Genomic DNA, 22,139 nt, shown 5'->3' with positions numbered 1-22,139 from the left:
GTTACACCCTAAAGTGGAACTTCCGCTCATCGGAACCCCCCCCCCCTCCGGTGTCACAGTTTGCACTTTTCAGGGGGGGGGGGTGCAGATACCTGTCTAAGACAGGTATTTGCACCTACTTCCAGGCTTAGACTCCCACGGGAGTATAAGCCTCTTCCTGTCCCGGCGTGCTGTCTGCTGGGGCACACACGGGTCCCAGAAACAGCGCGGACCATTCTTATTGCTCTGCGCGACTCGCGCATGCGCAACAGGGAACCGGGAAGTGAAGCCGCAGCGCTTCACTCCCTGATTCCCTCACTTAGAATGGCGGCGGCAGCTGCCGATCGATCGGCCTTGGCTGCTGACATCGGCGGATCCTGGGACAGGTGAGTGTCCATTTATTAAGTCAGCAGCTGCAGTATTTGTAGCTGCTGGCTTTTAATATTTTTTTTTTACAGTGAAATCCCTCTTTAAGGTGCCTGGCTAGGAAGCCGGCCACGGCATTCTTAACAACTGATGAGTCAGCTGTCAATGGGCTTCACGGCTGAATAAAATTTGTATGCAATATGTAATTTCTTGTCCTCATATTGATGGGGGGACAAGGGTGTTTGTGGTTGTGGGGGCCTGCAGGCAGGGGGCTTATCAGAACCTGGAAGCCCCCGTTAAGAAGGGGGCCTCCAGATCCTGGCAACCCCCAATGTGAATGAGTATAATGTACATAGTACCCATTCACTAAAAAAGTAACACAGATAGTTTTTGACAATTTCTTCAAAACCCATCATCAATCACACCGCCCTCTGCACCTGGAAAAAAAACAAGCAGTGCACTAATTGGCAGCCGACCGCTGAATGCCTTATCCGCTGTCTGACCGTTTTTATAGGTAAGGGCGGGGCCACCTAGTGACATCACCTGGTAGCACCGTCCCAGCATGCATCAGTCTGTGGCGTCACAAGGGGGATGGATATACATAGGGGGGGGTGGGACACTTCCTTTATTAAAAAAAAATATATACATTTTCAAACTGTCTGTTTTCATTACTTTTTAAAACTTTTTTGGTGAATGGGCGTTTTATGGGGGTCTGGTATGGATTTGGGAGGTGGGAGAGAGCACTTTTTTTTTTTTTTTAATACATTTTGGCATGGGGTTCCCCCAGGGCAGTACCCAAACCCCCATACTCCTTTTATGGCTAATTACTTGCATATAAGCCTTCAAGATGGTCACTTTTGATTTTTTCTGTTCGGCTCCTATAGACTTTAACGGGGTTTGCTGTTCGGGTTAGAACTTTTCCCCCATTCTGGAGGGGATTGCTCAGCCCATCTCTATTTTGGGCACTGGATGCTGGGTTCGGCGCTCACCTTAGCACATGAGCCAACAAGTGTAGTTAGCTGCAGGGTGCGTTATATGTCTAACGTTGTAGTTCATTCCTATGGCACCCAGACACGAAGGACTCCTGTGGGTGTATGCTCACTATGACAGGTGAAGTTTGGATAAGGTAGAACAGGGTTTTCCTAGTGTTTGTGGCCAGATCCTGTGGGATGTTATTCACTTTGTGTTGTCCCCCTCTGTAAATGCCTCTATTACACTGTTGGTTGGTAACGTTATTATAATGTTTTACTTTGTTGCTTGATGAGTGACATAGTTCCACTTTATCCTCAGTCTGACCCACTTCCTCCCACCATTTCCAATGGAAACACAAGAAGCACGTTTTCTGGTCTCCCAGCCGCCTGCTGTTCTCGAGTCACAGCCACAGGACATCAGTCAGTGCCTGGGTTAGTCTGCATCCATTTCATCACCTGGAAATGGGGACAGGGCACAGGAGCTGTGAAAAAAGGAAGACCAGCAAAATGCTCAGGGTGATAGCTGTTCCCCTGCACCATTGCAAGGTCCTATATTGACACAGCTCCTTTTCTCTAATGCCCCATACACACGGTTGGATTTTCCGACGGAAATTGTGCGCTCAGATCATGTTGTCGGAAAATCTGATCGTGTGTGGGCTCCATCAGACTTTTTTTTTCAGACTAACTTTTCTTTCAGATGTAGAGCATTCCTCCATGTCTTCCTGTAATGACCTGATAGTGTATAACACCAAGTTCACCATGTAGACCATTTATTTGCTTATACATGCTGATCATATCCCTCCTTAATCGCCTCTTCTCAAGAGAATAAATTCAGTTTACCACAGTTAATCTTTCCTCATAGCTGAGCTCATCCATGCCTCTTATCAGTATGGTTGCCCTTTTCCATTTTCTCCAGTTCTCTGATATCCATTTTGTGAAATTATGTCCAAAATTTAACTGCATATTCCAGGTGAGGACTTTATAATTTGTACAGGAACAAAATTTTGTCCCTCCCTCTGGAGTCTTTTAATACAAGAACGTATTTTGCTTGCTTTAGAGGTTGCAGCTTGGCATTCCACGCCATGATTATGTCTGTCATCTACCAGAACATTCTGATCCTTCTCCATCATTGACCTCCCCAGCTGTTCTCCTAGAATGTATGAAACATGCATGCTTTTTAGCCCCCAAGTGCATAATTTGTATTTATCAACATTAAATCTCAATCGCCACATAGATGCCCCATTAAATGGTGCATTGAGGTCGGCTTGTGTGTTGCAGACATCCTGCAAGGACGTTATTCCACTACATAGCTTGGTGTCATCTGTGATCACTGACATAGTACTTTTAATTCCAAACTTAACTCTGCTTTGTATGTGGCTTGTCCATATGCTGAATAAGCGTTCATTCCTTCAAAACCGTTTGCTGCATTATATTCAATAGAAAATGAATTTATGATAAAAAAAAAGTGTATTCCATGAGTAGATCCTGCAATTTTTTGTCCTCAACAATCATTTTACAGTTTCTCCTGAGGATGTTCCCTCCTTTAGGGATTCTGATAATAGATGCTTTGGAAAACTGTTGAAAGCAGTTTTGCTCTCACTTGCCTTGCCTTACAACTGGCCATTGTGGCTATGTCCATTTTTCATATTGTTGTTAACTAAACTGGGATGAATAGAGAACATGATCCTGTCTCTGAGAACCCTGTTCATCTGTAACAGTTGCAGCTCATGCCCTTGGTGGTGCTATTTTGTGTTGATGCCCTAGAGAATGTACTTTGCCATGTCACTAGGATGGCACTGCTTTCTGTGCATATGTGCAGATTTTTGTGGTTAAAGGCTTGGTCTGCATGCCTTTTCATGGGGATTGCCTGTTTGAGGAATTTTTTGATAAATGTATCAAGGAAGATGGCTGATCAACTTCAAGATGTCTGTCCTCCGGCCTTCCCATCACCTTGAGTAATTGGGGGTGATCTTGGACATGGCTTAGGCCATAGTTTTTGATCCCAGGGAAAAGATTGTTTCAGACTCTCAGGGAATCCCTTGACTTGCTTCTGTGCAGCGGTTTTGGGCTTTGCAGTGGCCCCCTTTCTCGCAATGTGGGTTGAGCTGATCCTTTCTCTGGAGCGCCCACTACTGCTGTCCAGCAAATCATATATCTCCCTTGCATGGTGGATTTCCAACTCAGCCCTTGTATATGAAGATATTTGCCTTCTTCACTGTTGAAGGTGGTAACAGACGGAAGCCTGATGGGCTGAGCCGGGGTCTAAAATTCCCTGAATGTCTGGGCACCTGGCCCACACAGGAGTCGATGCTCACCATTTACATTCTGGAACTGAGAGCCGGAAGACTGACCTTTACAACACTGGACCCCTCCTACACATTCACCCAATCAGTGCAGTTGGACAATGCCACAGCTGTCACCTACTTAAACAATCAAGGAAGGAAACCACATTCCAATGCTCTGTGCTGTATACATACCAAGAGTGGAAAATTGATCATCATGACCTCCAGATTTAACAAAAAAATTGACAGGTTTGTCGCCAGGTCTAGGCATCTCCTTGCATTTGTGGTGGATGCTCTGATAAATCTTTGGTTCTTATACAGAATAGTGTATGTGTTTTCCCTCCAGTGAAGATTCTCCCTCAACTGTTCCTCAAGAAGAATAATGGATTCCATTCTCTTCATCGCTCCAAGTTGTGAGAAGGCAAGACTCATCTGTCAGGAGTTTGTGTATATCTGATTACAAAGTTCTCCTGGGCAAAACCGGACAGACCTATCACAGGGCACTGTGTTCCACTGTGCTTCTCTGTCTCTGGCTTTGTAACGGGATGGTGCTTGAAACTCAGGTCCTAAAAGATGAGGGGCATTGTTCATTCTGTCATTCCCACTTTGCCAAAGACTAAAAAATCCACTATTTGTAAGATGTACTCACACCTGGAGGGCCTAATTTGGCTTGTGCTAGAGCAGGTGCCTCAACACCCTAGGATTATTCCATTCCTCATATCTTGGCCTTCCTCCAGTCTTGCTTGGACCAGCATCTGGCTCTTAGTACTCTAAAGAGACAGGTTTCTGCCTTCTCTGTTGTATATCAGCAACTTGTGGCTTCACACTTGCTTGTCAAGACCTTTTATACAAGGCGTTGCTCATGTTTAGCTTGTGCGGTGGGTTTAAGCCTTTGCTGATGCTGTCATCTGAGTATTTTTGGGTATGTTGGCTTTGTTGTTGCCCAGCCCTCAGCTTACTGCTTGGGGACATCCCATGGTCCACTGGACAAAATTCCCATTATTGTTTTTCTTGGCACCCAGTCCTTAGCTCCTCAACGTTAGGTGATGTGGTTGACCAGAATAAGTACGCACCCTCCTCTTTACTGATATGTGTTTTGGATTAAAACAATTTTGAATGTACAATGGTCTCTTTAACTGAAGCAGTGAAAAAATCAGGTCCCCTGGCAGAGCTGTGTTAATCTCAGAACTAGATGAGCAGAAATACAAATCCTTTGACAGGTGTTGCAGCTCCCACATTTTATATTTCATCTGTGGACTTCGCTGTTTGCCTGGAGTTTGGCTTTAACATTTAGTGCTAGTTCACACCAGATGTAGTTCCGTGCACTTTTTTTTTCTGCACTTAGGGCCAGTTCACACCACATGCAGTCCAGTGTTTTGTTTTGTTTTTTTCAAAAAATGCATGGAAAGTAGGTTATATGGTTGTCAATGGCGTAGTCCACATCAGTGCTTGCAATTCCAGTGCATTCCAGTTCCTGAAAAAAAAACGTAGAACATGCTGCATTTTTTCTGCACTAGACTGTACTGGAACGCTGTCAAATGCGCCAAAAATGCACTGGAACACACGTGTCCTTATTTAAGGTTAGGAAAAAAGAGGGGGGGGGGGAATTTACTGGACTGCATGAAAGAAAAGTGGAACGCATCAAAAACGTGCCAAAAATGCACATGCAGAAAAGCATCTGGAACGCATCCGGACTGCATTTCTATGGTGTGAACTGGCCCTTAGTGCTAGTTCACACCAGGTGCAGTTCCGTGTTTTTTTTCTGCACTAAAGATGCATGCACAGTGTTTTCTATGTATTCCAATGGCTCTAGTTCACACCAGTGCAGTCAGTTCCAGTCAGTTTACGGTTGGTTTCCGGTGCAGAAAATAAAGTAGAACCGTGCTTCTTCCTTTTTTCTGCACAGAACTATACTGGAACATAGCAAACTGTATCAAACGCACAAACTGCATTTGGTGTGAACTAGCACTAAACCAGTGTCCAACCTATTGGCCTTCCTGGGCCACATTAGAAGAAAATTGAATTATTTTGAACCACACATAAAACTGTCTGACATTCAGTATATATGTGTACAGCTGCCTGTCCAACAGAAGCTGGTCTCTCAGACTTCTGTCGAATGGGCATATTGGAAAAATCAACATCCGACCAGCAGCCGATCAGTGTGTTCTGGAAGGGGGGCAGTCTCCCTGTCCAAACACAGCATCACAGTGGGGAGATTGCCACACTTACATTGCTTTCATTAGTATGGCGATCTGACTGTGTGTACCCAGCTGAAGGATAGCTGATCAGCAGAAGATCACAAGTTAAAGAGGAAGCCAAGCTGCCCCAACGCCCACAAATACTGCAGCTGCTGACTTTTACTATATGGACACTTACCGGTCCCGGGAGCCCACAATGTTGGCACTCCAGCCGATCTTCGGATGTCAGGTACAGCCGCCACCATTCCTGGTAAGAGAACCCGGCAGTGAATAATCAAAAGGGGGTAATGTGGTGCTACCTAAATATAAGTGGATCCTATAATCCTTATGAAGTGACGACAGACACCTGGCTCCTCTGACGCGTTGCGTCACATAACACGTGACTTTTTCAAAGGTCTATATATATTTACGGAATTTATTTGACCTTTGTGCATGTTTTTTGCACCACTGCACATTTGCACATTTTTTGGGAACGCTTTTGCACTGTATATATCTATATTTAATTTTATATATGAAATTGTTTATTTAATAGGTTTATCCATTATTTAATTTATTTTCCCTATACACTTTTGTGAATATAATTTGTTTGAAATTCATAAGGATTATAGGATCCACTTATATTTAGGTAGCGCCACATTACCCCCTTTTGATTATTTAAGAGTGTAGAGAAAACTTTTGTGCATGTGAGCGGCTTTCTAGAATTATAAGATTAGTAATTAACTGGCGAGGTTTGTGCGCACCAGTACTGTTATTTTTTATAACCCGGCAGTGAAGCCTCTGGGCTTCACAGCCAGTTTCCCAGTACGCATTCGCGAAGCGCGCTGTACTTTTTTTTATTGGTCCGGCGGAGGAGGGGGGCCGAACTTCCAAGAGACGGGACCGTGACCCCTTCTCCCAGAAGTGGGGAATGGTACCTGTCAAAAACTCATAAGTGGAAGTTCCATTTTAACCATCAGATTTCAACTATATGCTATGTGGGGAGGTAGAGGGGAGTGTTGTAGCCCACCCCAGCACCCCCCTTTTTCCAGCCATGTGGCATTTACTTGCCTGGAGCTAGCAGAGTGTCCCTGCGTTCACTGCTACTGATGCTATTGCAAACATGGCAGCCCCAGCATCCCTCCAGGTGTGCCTGTACCTGGCTTGTTGTCAGTGCCTGCAGCCTTGGCTTCTACTGCAAACACAGCATCCCTTCAGACATTAATGGGCCTGGCTTGTACCTGCCTGGTGTAGCAGCTGCTATACTTGCATGGCATGCCTCCAGATGTTCCCCGAGCCACTTGCTCTTGGACACTCTTGGACCGCGGGTTGGACACCCCTGAATTAAACATTGTTCTGCAAAAATTTTAGTGGGATAAAATTACAAATACTGCATAAAATTTGCAACTTTGTGAATGAACATTAATCTGTGCTATCACGTGTAACTCTGCATGAACTGTAGAAATAATTACATTTTTTGTTTTGTCTGGAGGATCTGTCGCATACGTGCATGTGTTTTTGGGGTGACATCACTGGCGACATGTATGGAGAGCAGGAAAGTTTTTTTTATTTTTTTAGGTCACAGGAACGAAGACAACAGTGTTTGGCGCTTCCAGGAATACATTGCTATATATGAAATGCCAATGACCACATGTGTTTACCAGATAATGGGATAATTACATTTACAGATGTGGCCATTTTATATTATCTGTTGAAAAGCGCTTTCTCTTCCCCCTTCATTAGGTAATTTCAATTTGCCTTTTAGTTCAGAATGTAATTCCAGTATTTAAAGCCATTCACTTGCTTTGAAAATCCCAGTACAGTCCTTACACCTGTCCTCTGGTCTTTAATTTATTTATTTTTTTATCTATTCCCCTGCATTGTGTAAAGCCTTCAATTTGGTTGAGGAACTATACATTTTCACTTATAAACCGACATACAACACTCCAGATTCTGGCAAGGTCAATATTCATTTTAATTATTTGAAGTAATTATACAAAGTATGGTATGTTTGCGTACCACTTTATAACCGGGATCACTAAATAGCGGACTGAGGTTTAGACCTGGACTAAGTGACAGTCCTCTCCGGACCACAGCCATGCCACTTAGCATCTGCATGTCCTCTGCCAGGTTTCCCCACCCAGCCGTCACTGTCATCCTCACAGCAGGGCAGGAGGTGCTGGAGATCTGGACAGAGAATGGGAGTCTTTTCAAATTAACAAGCGGGTAATTGACCGCATTTTAATTTAAGTTGTGCAGCTCCCATCCTCTGTGCCAACCTACCCCACCTCCCGTCCCCTGCTCTGCTGTGAGGATGACCGCGATGGCTGTGTGGAAGAGAATACCCATGCTTGGTGCCTCTGCCCTGCCATGTTAAGGTAGGACTGTGTAGGGGAGGCTGCTATTCAAATGGGGTCTGTGATATAATAGAGCAAAGGTGGAGGGGGGCTATAACTGCAAGGGGGATTGTGATGAGGGGTTGATTGCTAGTGGCATTGTGATGCAAAGGGGACTGCAATGTAAAGGGAGGGCTCTGATGTGAAAGGGAACTGAGGACACTATGGGACTGCTATAAAGGGGTCTGGGACTGTGAGTTGAAAGGGGGGCTGTGACGACTGATGTAAAGGGAGGGGGAGGACTGGGACGTGAAGGGGGAGGGATGCTGACACTGATGTAAAGAGAGGGTTGTGGGTCTTTTTTCCCCTCACAGAATCGCAAGTATGAGTCAGTTTGCGTCAATGCTGAATTTCTTCATTGGTGCTGAAAAATTAATATTTGTGAGTGCCCAAATGCATATGTTTGTTGTAATTATATAAACGTTCACAACAGATGAATGAAATGTAATCTTATCAAAGCTATATGTGATAGTTGATAGTAAACTACAATTTACCTAGGTTTTTTTTTTTTTTTATTTGTTGCAGTTCTGAGTGTGGGAGTGCATTGTGTTGTATAGAAACAGCTCATACTCCTGTCTGTGCAGATGTTTATTTAGTGTTTTAGCCGAGCTTACAAGGGGAAAGGCTTATGGTGTCCTGTTTTCCCAGATGAGCTACTAACTGATACTAAAGGGGAAGAGATATTTGTTCTCCATCTTCCTGCCCCCACCTCTGCCAATGCCCAGGGCCCTACACTTCCATAATTCTTCATTTTGTAGTCTTGAAACTTTGCCAGACACATCTGTCTCACCATATGCATGAACCTTGCAATCTATGCTGAGCAACTTGTAATACAGCTCCGGTGAAAGCCCTTCTGGGACCCAACACACATGCATACCCTTCAGCAATTGGCTGGCTGCCCAGAGCCAGCCTGGTTACTCACCTTTCATACACCTAATTGAAGTATACTGAAACTGAGATCCTGACCATCCACCTTGATGGTCCTAGAGCAGTCCTGAACAGTAGTGTGTATACATGTTTTGTTGAAGCTCCTTGAATTCCCTGTGCCTGACAAATTGATATAGTATTTTGTAAACTGGTTAATCTTTTTTATATTTATTTTTGTAAGGACCTAAAAAGTAGTGTAAACATAAAAAATCCCATCATTATAGTAAAATCTGAAGGACAGACAGCTAAATTTATTGTTATAATGCAAGTCTGGGAACAGTTTTACCTGGAGAAGGATTTGTATTTCTTTTTATCCTGTTCAGAAATGTACACAGAACAGCCAGGTTGCTAACTTTTCTCTTTTTTGTGCAGGTAAGCAATAAAGCTATGTCCCCTCCCTGCCCTCCAGCCCCTTGTACAATGGAGGAGCAGAAGTGGCTACCCCGACTGCTTGCTCTCTTGCTTTTTCTGCCAGCACATGTGCATGCAGCACACCTGAATGGTTCCTATTTCTGCCAACCCCTTCCCCAGTTTGATTGCTGCTGCACGGGGGGATGCATGAAACTACTACTTGGTCCTATCACAGTACTTAAAAATGCATTCTTTTTAATGATAACCAAAGTAAATTTTTCATCATCTTCCTAATTAGCTTAAAGATGTATTGATTGTAAATAAGAGGATACAATTTTTCATACATCTGTATTCTCAATCCCTAAGCGTTATAGTTGCTCCATGGTTTTAGGATTTTCATAGTTGTAAATTAAAACAAATTACAATTTTGAAACAAATTTTCAATCAGAAAAAACAAATGCTACCCCAACTTCTGAATGCAGCCAGGAATTTCTTTTCCTAAACACTAGAAATCTACAAACCCCCTTTGGTGGATGAATGGTTGCTGAGGGTATGCAAAATCTGCTTGATGGAGAAAGTCAGAACTGTTAAACATGATTATTTTACTCTGTCCTGCCAGGGTTGATATCTTATTAATATTCATAAATTCAGATGGCTACTGTATCTGTTGAGACCACATCGAGCATGTCAATCCACTTTTATATAGCTGGATCTTAGTTTAGCTTGCATTGGCAAGCAAATTTTTTGGAAAATCAGAATAAAGCTGTCCATACTCTAATCAAAATTCATCTGGTTCAGCAGGCACTGTCCCAGCTTGGCATAAGTTGATAGTTTGATCGACTTTTGTTGACAGGTCATGCTGAAAATCTTTTCTTGCAGTCGCTGATTTCAGTGACTTTCAACAGTGGCCAGTCCTGCTATGAGAATACATTGTCCTGATGGGGGGATTCCTCTACCCATCTCGTTTTGTTTTTTGTTTGTGGAAATCTAATAAAAACTTTATTAACCACTTGCTGTCCTGCCATTGTACCTAAACAGTCAGACGGCTCACTCCGGAGGATGGGAGGCTGTATATAAATGTCATGATCTGTTCCCTCTGCTCATGTGCGCTCAGTGAATCGCTGTGTCCTTTAAACACAGCAGATCAGAGAGTGAAGTATAGGGCAGCCAGTGCTCTGTTTCCCCTCTCACTGATTGGCTGTTATAGGAAACATTTTGTTTTTTACACTATACATGCTGTATTTTTGTTTTTACACGATGTAACTAGAGCAGCTAACCATTGTCCATGATCACTAGCCACCCCAGTGCAGTTGTCAGTATGGTGACTGTACTGGAGTGGCTGGTGGTCAGAGACACTTGCTGGCTACTCATTTGACACCGTATGACAGTGCAGCCAGCCAATGTCCATGATCACTAGCCAGACCAGAATAGTGTCACCATAGCAATGCAGCCAGCCACAGTGTCCCTGATCATTGCCTCACCAGACCAGTGCAGCCAGTAACAGTGTTCCTGATCACAACCACACCAGACCAGTGGCGTCAACAACAGTGTTCCCAATCACCGCCACACTAGGAGCCAGCAACAGTCACCCAAACTAATGCAGTCAGCAACAAAATTCCTGATCGCCACCAGACCAGTGCACCCAGCATCAGTGTTTCTTATCCCCGTGACACCAGTCGCAGTGTCACCTGACCAGTGTAAGCCAGCAACAGTGTTCTGATTGCAGCCACACCAGAGTCAATGCAGTCATCAACAGTCTCCCTGATTGCTGCACCATCAGTGCAGTGTCTCCAGAGCCAGTGCAGCCAACAGCAGTGCAGAATTTCCTCTGACTACCGCTTGTATTGACCCATACCTGTTTATTGATCACGTTTCTGCCTGCTGCCATGACAAATCTTTTGCCTGTTTGCTGACTACATTCCTGCGAGACACCCATCTGTGGAGAAATGCCCTCCTGAAACCACAGGATCTCTTTAATTCAACCTCCTGTTCTTCCTGGTCAGTAAACATGACATTCCTGGGGGCATACAATTAGACTAGGCTTTCTTGGGTTATAGGAACAAGGAGTGCTACAGGTGGCACTACAGCTCTCGCCAAAAGTTTGAGACTGACACAAATATTAATTTTCACAAAGTCTGCTGCTTCAGTGTTTTTAGATCTTTTCATCCGATGTTGCTATGGTATACTGAATAATTACAAGCATTTCATAAGTGTCAAAGGCTTTTATACATTAAGTTTATGCAGAGAGTCTATATTTGCGGTGTTGACCCTTCTTTTTCAAGACCTCTTCAATGCTGTCAATTAACTTCTTTTTTTGTTCACCCACCTCTTGAGGATTGACCACAAGTTATCAATGGGATTAAAGTCTAGGGAATTTCCTGGCCATAGGACCCAAAATTTTGACGTTTTGTTCCAAAAGCCACTTATAACTTTTGCCTTATGGCAAGGTGCTCCATCATGCTGGGAAAAGCACTGTTAGTCGCCAAACTGTTCTTGGAGGGCTGGGGCAAGTTGCTGTCGGAGAATGTTTTTGTACCATTCTTTATTCATAGCTGTGCTCTTAAACAAAATTGTGAGTGAGCCCACTTTGGCTGGGAAGCTACTCCACACATGAATGGTCTCAGAATGCTTTACTGTTGGCATGACACAGGACTGATGGTAGTGCTCAAGGTTTTTTGCGGATGCTCCAAACAATTGGAAAGGGGATTCATCAGAGAAAATGACTTCACCCCAGTCTTCAGCAGTCCAATCCCTGTACCTTTTGCAGAGGTCCCTGATGTTTTCCCGAAGCTTCTTTGCTGCCCTTTTTGACAACAAGCCATCCTCCCAAAAGTCTTCTCTGCACTGTGTATAGAGATACACTCATACCTGCCTGCTGCCATTCCTGAGCAAGCTCTGCACTGGGGGTGCCCTGATCCCACAGCTGAATCAACTGTAGGAGATGGTCCTGGCGTTTGCTGCAATTTTTATTTTGGTGTCCTGAAGCCTTCTTCACAACAATTGAACCTCTCTCCTTGAAATTCTTGATTCGATAAATGGTTGATTTAGGTTCATTCTTAGTAGCAGCAATATCCTTGCCTGTGAATCCCTTTTTGTTTAAAGCAATGATGCCTGCATGTATTTTCTTGCAGGTAACCATGGTTAACAGAGGAAGAACGATGATTTCAAGCACCACCCTACTTTTTAAGCTTCCAGTCTGCTATTCTAAAGCCCCGTATACACTAAGAAAATCGGGCGAACGTTTTCATCCGAGGAACGATCGTACGATTTTCTGATATTGTGTACACAAAGTTTGACAGCCGATTCTGACCTTCCGCACGAAAATTTTCGAAGGGACAAACTGCAAAACTTTTCTCATATGGGAACCAAACGATTTTCGTTTTAATGTGCACCATTTTTGTACCATTTTCAGATGAGAAAAATCAGAAACGAAAGACTGCGCATGATCAAAAACCATAAGCAACAAAAAAAAAAAGCCTTTGTAGTACAAGATTTTTCGTACATTATTTCCTTCCTTGGTTTCGACTTGCTGTGAAACAAGGAAAATCAGACGATCGTTAGGACGTGTACCCCACTTAACTCAATCAGCATTACAGAGTGATTTCGAGCCTTGTCTTCCTAAACACTGACACCTGTGTTAACAAGAGAATCAGACTTGGTCCTTTTGTGGCAGGGCTGAAATCCAGTGGAAATGTGTTTTTTTTTGGGGGGGGGGGTTCATTTTCATGGCAAAGGGGGACTTTGCAGTTGTAATTCATCTGATTACTCTTTATAACATTCTGGAGTGTATGCAAATTACCATCATAAAAACTGAGGCAACAGACTTTGTAAAAATGAATACTTGTGTCATTGTCAAAACTTTCGGCCGGGCACTAAGCTTTCTTCCCTGACCACTCATGCAGAGGTCAGCAATACAGTACTATTACTGATACTTGTATAGTACACTGTTTTTGATACAATTTGTAATATTTTTGTGATGCACAAGATACATTATCTTATAGGTAATTGGTCCAAAACATTAAAGACATTTTGCTATCTCATTCTCCGGAGGTGTAGCAGAATGTGTGTTGGGGTGTAATTCAAAGTATGCCAATACAGCGTGTGAGTAAAGTGATTGTAAAGGGTTTGTTATTTTTATTTTAAAAAAATATGTTATACTTTCCTTCTCTGTGCAAAGGTTTTGTGCAAAGTGGCCCTGAGCCACCTTTTCTGGGGTCCCCCATGGCCCCCTCCTCCTCTTCTTGAGTGCCCCCTTGGAGAGCCACTTTCTAAGGGGGCAAGCGTGCGGGCGTGATCCAGAGTCCTGCTGTGTTCATTGACATAAACCGCAGGACTCAGCCCTGACTCCCATGTCACTGGATTTGATTGAAAGCAGCTGGAGTCGATGGCTCCCACTGCTATCAGTCTATCCAATGAGAACCCGAGACAGCGGCTGGAGTCGCTGTGCTCGTCACTGGAACAATCAGCTCAGGTAATAAAAAGAGGGGGTCTGGAGGGTGCTGGAGCACAAAGGGGTTTTCACCTTAATGCATAGAATGCATTAAGGTGAAAAACCGTGAGGGTTTACAACCCCTTTAATAACTCAATGGTCATCTGTGTGTAGAAAAAAAAATTGTTCTCTTTCGTTCATTGATGGACACAGCTCCTTTAAATCTTGACCTTAGGGTTATCACGCCACCTTCAGGAAAGGACTAGGCAGAACATGTGAAAACAGCAAGACTGCACAGCACCGCCCAGGGGGCAGTTCCACCAGCCACAACCCCCCATCCTGCTTCCTGCAGCTCACTTTTTTTCTGCCTAGTGTAGGAGAAGGACCTGGCTACCTGAGTGGACCATTGGTCCTGGGAATTTTTTCTGCAATTTTGATCCTGTGATCTACAATCAACAGCCGGTCTGGGTGACAGGCCAGATAATATAGATCCTTGTAGTCTCCCCAGCCTGGCCATCAAGAGTGAGCAGACCCTAGCTACACGCCTTGGTGGGCCACGACATGCCCCTTCTAGTCCAGGATTGGCCAGTGGTCTATATGCCCCAGGGCACACATATGACCAGCTACTGCTGTCCGTGTCAGTGTGCCGTGGCCAACAGCCACCCCATACTGCTCGAGTGATGGGTCTGTGGTGGAATGCATCCAGCAGTCCCGACAGGAGGGGTAAGTACGGCTTCCCCTGTCTCACCAGGATGAAGCAGATGGGCATTCCCTGGGGGGCCGCTGTGTGACTGTGCATGAGGTGCAGTGTATGTACCTGACCAGGGGTCCTCCGGGGGGCTCTGGGCCTTGGCAGGGGGGCTGCGCTGGTTGTCAGAGTCCGCTCTTTCTTTCCCTGCTTTTTTTCCTGTCAGTGTGGTATTCGGGCTGTTTGCCATGACAGGAGACAGTGGCCATTTTCCTGTAGCCTTATGCAGTGTATATGCTGTCAGCCATTTTCTAGAAGGTTCGGCAGACATTTTCTTGGTGATTTTTAGATTTATTTATTTTTGCTACAATGGCCGGCGGCCATTTTCTTGTAGCTTCAGCGCGGTTTACCTCTAGTACTGGTGTCTGTATACTTCAGAACAGTGCGGTTTTTAATGCGAACTTGCTCACCTGCCCAAAATGCGGTGCCTATGGATGCTTTTTCGGCAGCCCTGGAGGCCATTGTTGCCAGGGTGGAAGCGGTGTGGGGGCGTAAGAGAAGTAAAAACACCCCCTGCTCCCCCCCCCCCCCCAGTCTTCTGGGAAAAGCTCTGATTCAGACTCTGGTCCCACTGTGACAGGCGGCCCCTGTTCTGAAGTGTCAGAGGATGCGGACCAGGACCGTTCGGACAGTGAGAATGACTTTGTGTCCAGGTTAGCGCAGGAAAAAGCACTAGTAGGAGCACTTATCACAGCGGTGTGGGATACTCTGAAGACACAGGATGCAGCAGGGACATCTGCAGAGGTGGCGGTCCCTTTTGGGTCCCGCAAACCGGCCCGCATGCCTAAGATGTTTCCGTAGTTGACTTTATTTTGATGAGTTCACAACGAATGGAGAAGCCCGCAATAGGCCTTTTCAGTACCGAGAAGAATGGCGGTGCGTTACCCCTCTGAGGAGAGCCTCCTGAAAAAATGGGCGTCTCCTCCGTTGACCCCCCCCCCCCCCCCCGGTACCCAGGTTGAATAAAGCAACCACGTTGCCCATAGAAGGGACTCCAACCTTCAAGGACCCTGCCAACGGGAGGGCAGAGGCATTGGCCCGGTCCATGTTTATGGTGGTGGGGTCAGCGTTACGACCTGTGCTGGCCACGGCCTTGGTGTCGCAGACACTTACTGAATGGGCAAAGTTGTTGCACCGTGAACTGGAGAAGCAACAGACTTCCCGGTCTGTGTATAACTGGCAGATCAGTTGGTGCATGGCCTTAAAGTGGTTGTAAACCCTTACAAACCACTTTGACCTACAGGTAAGCCTTGATTAAGGCTTACCTGTAAGTCCAAGAAATATCTCCTACACCTACACGGTTTAGGAGATATTTACTAAAAGACAGGCACCGCTGTGTATGACGCATGCGCCATAGACATCGGCGCGCAGACACACTCGTCGTTATATATATGCTGCTGCTAACGACGATATGCCGTTAGTGGCGGCTCCCGTGCGCATGTGCAGGAGTGACGTCGTCGCTGCTCCGGTGCTGTGAGTGGCCGGAGCAACGATACCCGGAAGAAGATAGACGCTCTGTACTAGAGGTCGACCGATTATAGGTTTTTCTCTGGCCGATGCCGATATTTAGAAATCACGGCGGCTGATATATGATGCCGATTCTTTTTTTTTTTTTTTTTTTGGCCCGATATGTTAGGCTGATTTTTTATTTATTTTTTTTCCTTTTTTTCGCTCCTCCACCACTCCTGCCTATTGATATGAATGGGCACCACTGCCGAACTGCATGCAATATGATTTGGCAGTGGCGCTTCACAGGCGCATTTAACCTCTTCCTCGGCCACTAGCTGGGTTATATGCGCCCCACTAGCAGCCAAATAGCACTGCTAAAATGACGGTAAAGCGCCGCTAAAACTGGCAGCGTTTTACCGTCAACGCCTGCCCACTCCAGTGTGAAAGCAACCTTAATAAGTGATGCAGAAAATTTCTTACATTTAAACATTTATTAAACAAAACAAACCTCCAATCAGTTTAATTGTATGTATAATTTAGATAAAAAAATATATATTAAATAAAAACATGTAATCAAAACTTTTGGACGAAAAAAAAATGGGCTAACTTTACTGTTTTATTTTTATTTTTTTATTTTTTTTAAATCATTAGTGTATTTTTTTCCCAAAAAATTGTGTTTAAAAGACCTCTGCGCAAATGCCATGTGACACAAAATATTGCAACAACCGCTATTTTATTCCCTAGGGTCTCTGCAAAAATATATATATATAATTTTTGGGGGTTCCAAGTGATTTTCTGGCAGAAAATACAGGATTTTTACTTGTAAGCAACAAGTGTCAGAAAAGATTTAGTCTTTAACTGGTTAAACTGAGGACTCCTACACACAGAGCTCAGCTCATTCAGAAGTGTAAACATTTGTATCTCTTTGCTCTTTGCTTAGCAGACTGCCCAGAGAGGAGGAAAGTCGCTTCACTGAAGACTCAAGAAACTTGCATTGACTTCTGTAATTGCGCTGTAGTTATAATCGGCCGATGCCGATTAAAAACCGGCAAATATCGGCCGGCCAATATATCAGTCGACCTCTACTCTGTACTACAGGTGACAGTGGTGACATCTCTGGCTCCTGTGTAAGGTAAGTGAAACATAATGGGCTACTATGTGATGCATAGTAGCCCATTATGCTTTACCTTTGCAGGGAGACAAAGAAGAAGTAAACCCATGAGGGGTATGTCTGTGATGCAGCCCTGGATACAGTCCCCCTGCTCTCTAGAGCATCAGTATCAGCAGTGGTGCTACGGCGCCTTATTTGGCTGACATGCTTGTCTGCAGACCAGGTATCTATAAAAAAAAGAAAAGAAAAAAAGCATTGGCGGTTTTGCCCTTCCATGGTGAGAGCCTATTTGGAGCCTCGCTGGATGACATTTTTAAAAATGTTACCGGTGGAAAGAGCATGTTGCTCCCAAAGTCCAGAAAGGGTAAGGAGCCACGCCGTAGGAACACTTTTTCGCCTGCCTGAGTCGACAGTTAAGCCCGATCAAAGGCCCTGGCTAAAGGACAAAAGCGTCCCTGGTTTCGCAAGCCAAACAAGTCTGTGAGCAAAAATGTTACCGCATAAAGGTTTTCCCCCGCCCGACGCCAATGGGTGTGTGAACTGGTTTCTTTGGGATACAAAAAAGTTTTTCTTGTTCACCAAACATTCTTTCCCTCCAACCTTCATCTGCTTCCAGCTCGACGGGAAGCCCTGTTGGGGGCAGTACAAGACCTGCTGCTGCGCGGGGTGATAGTACCTGTACTGATACTGGAAAAGTTTCAGGGATTCTGCTACAATCTGTTTGTAGTCCCAAAGAAGGAAGGGGTATGTCCAGTCCTGGACCTCAAGGCCCTCAACAGCTTTATGAAAGTGCAAAAGTTCAGGATGGAATCATTACGCTCCGTGGTTGCTGCACTCCATCAGGGGGACTTTCTGGTGTCCTTGGATATCAAGCACGCATACTTACATGTACCCCTTATGCCTCGGGCATCAGAGGTTTCTGCGATTTGCAGTCGGGGAAGAGCACTACCAATTTGTGGATCTCCCTTTTGGCCTGGCGTCAGCACCCCGAGTCTTCACCAAGGTGTTGGCCCCAATTCTGACGTTGTTAAGGCAACGTGGGATCGCAATCGTGGGTTACCTAGACCTCCTTCTGAGGGCAGATTCCACCTCAGAATTAAGGGAGGATGTAGCGATCACCATACAGACTCTCTGGGAGTTTGATTGGGTACTGAACCTAAAAAAGTCGGTGTTAGTGCTGACTCAACACCTGGAATACCTGTGCTTACTGCTGGACTTCTCCCTTCAGACAAGCTGCCGACTCTTCAAGCTGCAGTGAAGTTGTTGGTGAACCGCAAGTGGTAGCCACTGCGCTTCTGCATATGAGTCCTGGGCCTCATGGTAGCCACTTTCGAATCGGTAACTTACGCTCAATTTCACACTCAAGTCTTGCAAAAGGATATTTTGTCAAAATGGGACAAATCTCCATTATCCCTGGATTATAAATTTCCGGTGAGCCAGCTAGTCAGGGATTCCCTCCTCTGGTGGCTGAGGTCTCCGGCTCTTCGGTTTGGGAGATCGTTCCTTCCTCTCCATTGGATGGTGATCACAACGGACGCCAGCCTGACCGGTTGGAGGGAAGTTTTAAGCGTACAGTCGGCCCAGGGACTTTGGACGTGAGAAGAATCCAAACTACCAATCAGTGTGCTCGAGCTTCGGGCGATCAGGCGGTGCCTCTCCATATGGTCATGGAGGCTGCTGGGGCATCCGGTCAGGATCCAGTCGGATAACTCCACGGCGGTGCCGTACGTCAACCATCAAGGAGGAACAAGGAGCTCTGCTGCAGCACGGGAGGTCGCTCACATCCTACAATGGGCAGAGCGGCACATACCAGCCCTGCCATGTACATTGAAGGACAAGAGACCCCTGGGCAGACGCGTTGGTGGCTCCATGGGGGCATTATCGGCTCATTTATGCCTTCTCTCCACTAAAGCTCCTGCCACTACTAACCAATGTTAGACGTTCCCTCGAAAATTGGCATAACCTCAAGCTCACCTGGTGGGGGAGAATGAATGTTATTAAAATGGATATACTCCCAAAGACATTGTATCTATTTCAAACACTTCCCATCCTCCTCTCAAAGACATTTTTCTCACGCTGCGCTCTATGGTGGGCAAGTTCCTGTGGCAACACCACCCCCTAGACTTAAACATAAAGTTTTATGCGCCCCTAAATCCAAAGGAGGTACTGGCCTCCTGGACTTTCAACTATACCACTCCTCAGTGCTACTCTCCAGACTTCTAGAATAGTTCCCAAGGCCACTTATTAAACCCTCCACCTTTATCGAACAAGATAGGGCAAGAGTGGATCTACGAGCCCTCCTATGGGGACACAACGCCACATTGCGCACGATGCAAGGAGTCTCTCCTATAATGAAGGCGGCCCTCACATTATGGTACAATTAGGCTAATACATATGCCCTGTCCACCGATCCGAGCCCTCTCTCTCTCCATTATTCGACAATTCAACCCTTCCTGCTTCTCTTCTAGGGAACACTGGGGCATACAGCCGGGGAACATTGGCCAGTAGCTAACCAATTTGTTCACCCCACCACTGGTCATTTCCACCCTCCCTTAGACCCGCAGACCTCTATTGCGACAGACTGGCTAATCACAATCTCGCTAAACCAATTCTGTAGATCTCTCTACCTATCTGGAAGGGTCCACAGACCACTCACACCATTTGAGGACCTCTGTAGTCTCTCTCAAACCCCAAGACGCACTTTATCGTTAATATTCAAAGACATTCAAGCCCACCTATATGACTCTCTTCCTGCATACACAAGTAAATGGTCTAGAGACCTGAATATGAAGATTTCTCCAGCACAGTGGACTACCTCATTTACACTCGCACACAAATCATCCAGGTCTGGGTTCACGCAAGAGAAGAACTACAAATTGTTTTCAAGGTGGGGCAGGGTTCCGGTCTCGGTGCACAGGATGTTCCCATCAACTACAGACGTGTGTTGGTGATGTCACGGAGGACAAGGATCCTACATTCATATATGGTGGGACTGTGTTAAGGTTCGTCCATTCTGGGATAAGATTTTTCGGATATATAATGATATATATCAGACTTCGTTGTCTACTTCGCCTCTGCCTGCCCTCCTATCCATCCTTCCAGGAACGATTCAAGCACAGAGGAGGAGTCTTTTAAGTTTCTTCCTCCAGGCTGCTCGCCATGTTATTTCTCTATACTGGAAGAAGTACTCCACCCCCCCTATTTCTGGTTGGGTGGATATCCTTAACGACACGATTCTCATGGAGGAGTTGCAGGCGAAGGCAGAGGACACATATGACAAATTTACCCTGTTGTGGTCCCTCTGGTGTCACCACTCCAAATCTGATCTCTTCCTCAATAACCTTAGGATCTAAGGAGCAGACCTGGCTCCACTTATGTCTGGAGGTTGGTGTTGCTGGGGTGACCATAAGTTATACTTGGGGGATGGACTTACTTGAATCTGCCCCCCCCCCCCCACTCTATCACATGTGGTGGATTTTCTGCCAACAAACTAGGATATTGTACATAGCCTCTTCAGTAAAGGCATGTGCTGTGCTTCCCCCCCTTTCTTAGCTATTTCTGCTACCCTCCTCCATATGACAGGGTAACAGATAGAACTTATACCTGGGCAGTGTCCGATAGTGATGACACTGCACGGGGAAACGAGTGTTCCTTTAAAAAAAAAAAATGTTCCTAGTCACCAAAGTTGTCCGTACTTGCACTTTTATGTACTTTGCACTATGGAGGGGGCGTCTCGGCTCCCTCACCCCCCTTCTCCCCCTGCTCCACCCTGCTCCTGTTTTCCCTCCTGTACCACCCCCCCCCCCTTTTTTTTTTCTTTTTTTTTTACTATTGTGCCTACTTGATAACTGTGATACATTGCTGTTACTTGTTTCCTTTCCTGTTTGTATCTTGCAAATAATAGAAAAAATATATTCAACCCTAAAGCTCCTGGGTGGAGAGTGGAGGCCGAGGAGATTCCAGTAATTCTGATTGCTCCAGATTGGCCTTGGTGTCCTTGGTATGCCAACCTAGTACGGCTGGTGGCGGATGTTCCTTGGGGGCTGCTGATGTGAGAGGACCTTCTATCGCAAGGTCCGATGCTGCATCCTGCTTTACCGTCGCTGGTTTTAACGGCATGGCTGTTGAAAGGGACCGATGTCTGTCGGACTCTGTCATTTTCACTATGCTGAGGACACAGAAGTCATCATCTCGGAAGATTTACCATCGTACATGGAAGGTTTACATCTCCATGTGTGAGGAGATGGGGTGGCGTCCGCGCGCACATACTCACTTTCCAGGATCCTGCTGTTTTTACAGCGAGGAGTGGACCAAAAACTTGCCTTAAGCACCATCAAGGGGCAGATATCAGCCTTGGCTGTCTTTTTCAAACGTCCCTTGGCGACTCACTCGTTGGTGAGTACATTTGTGTAAGGGGTTTGACACGTAGCCACTCCGGTTCAACCACCGCTACCTCCGTGGGATCTGAATCTGGTGCTATCAGTTCTTCAGAAACCGCCGTTTGAAAATATCAGGGAGATTCCCTTGTTGACTCTTTCTCAGAAAGTAGTCTTTCTAGTGGCTATTACATCTGCCAGGAGGGTTTCTGAGTTGGCGACCTTGTTATGCAAGTCTCCCTCCTTGGTCCTCCACAAGGATAAGGCGGTGCTATGTCTGCAACCCTCTTTTCTTCCAAAGGGGGTTTCGGCCTTTTATCTAAATAACATTGTGTTACCATCCCTATGTCCTAAGCCAACATATCCGAAAGAAGTTGCTTTACATTCCCTGGATGTGGTCCGGGCTCCAAGGGTGTATCTGTCTGCTACGTCTCCTTTCCGGAGGTCAGACTCTGTTTGTCTCTGTGGCTGGTCCAAAGAAAGGTCTGGCGGTCTCGTCGACCACCATCTCTTGGTGGATCAGACAGATCGTGGTTCAGGCCTATGCCTTAAAGGGGCAGTGCCCTCTTTTGCTATCACG

At 45.6% G+C, this 22,139-nt stretch overlaps 1 protein-coding gene across 1 annotated transcript in view; it reads left to right on the top strand.

The window, feature by feature from the left end:
* The window catches only part of SMG6 (SMG6 nonsense mediated mRNA decay factor), a 479,367-nt gene that overhangs the window by 425,495 nt on the left and 31,733 nt on the right, over positions 1 to 22,139 (top strand). The window lies entirely within an intron of this gene.

This window comes from Lithobates pipiens, unplaced genomic scaffold (assembly GCF_037356315.1).
Source record: "Lithobates pipiens isolate NorthernLeopardFrog02 unplaced genomic scaffold, aLitPip1_a1.2 Scaffold_16, whole genome shotgun sequence".
Taxonomy (NCBI): Eukaryota; Metazoa; Chordata; class Amphibia; order Anura; family Ranidae; genus Lithobates; species Lithobates pipiens.
This window is presented reverse-complemented; position numbering and strand designations above follow the sequence as displayed.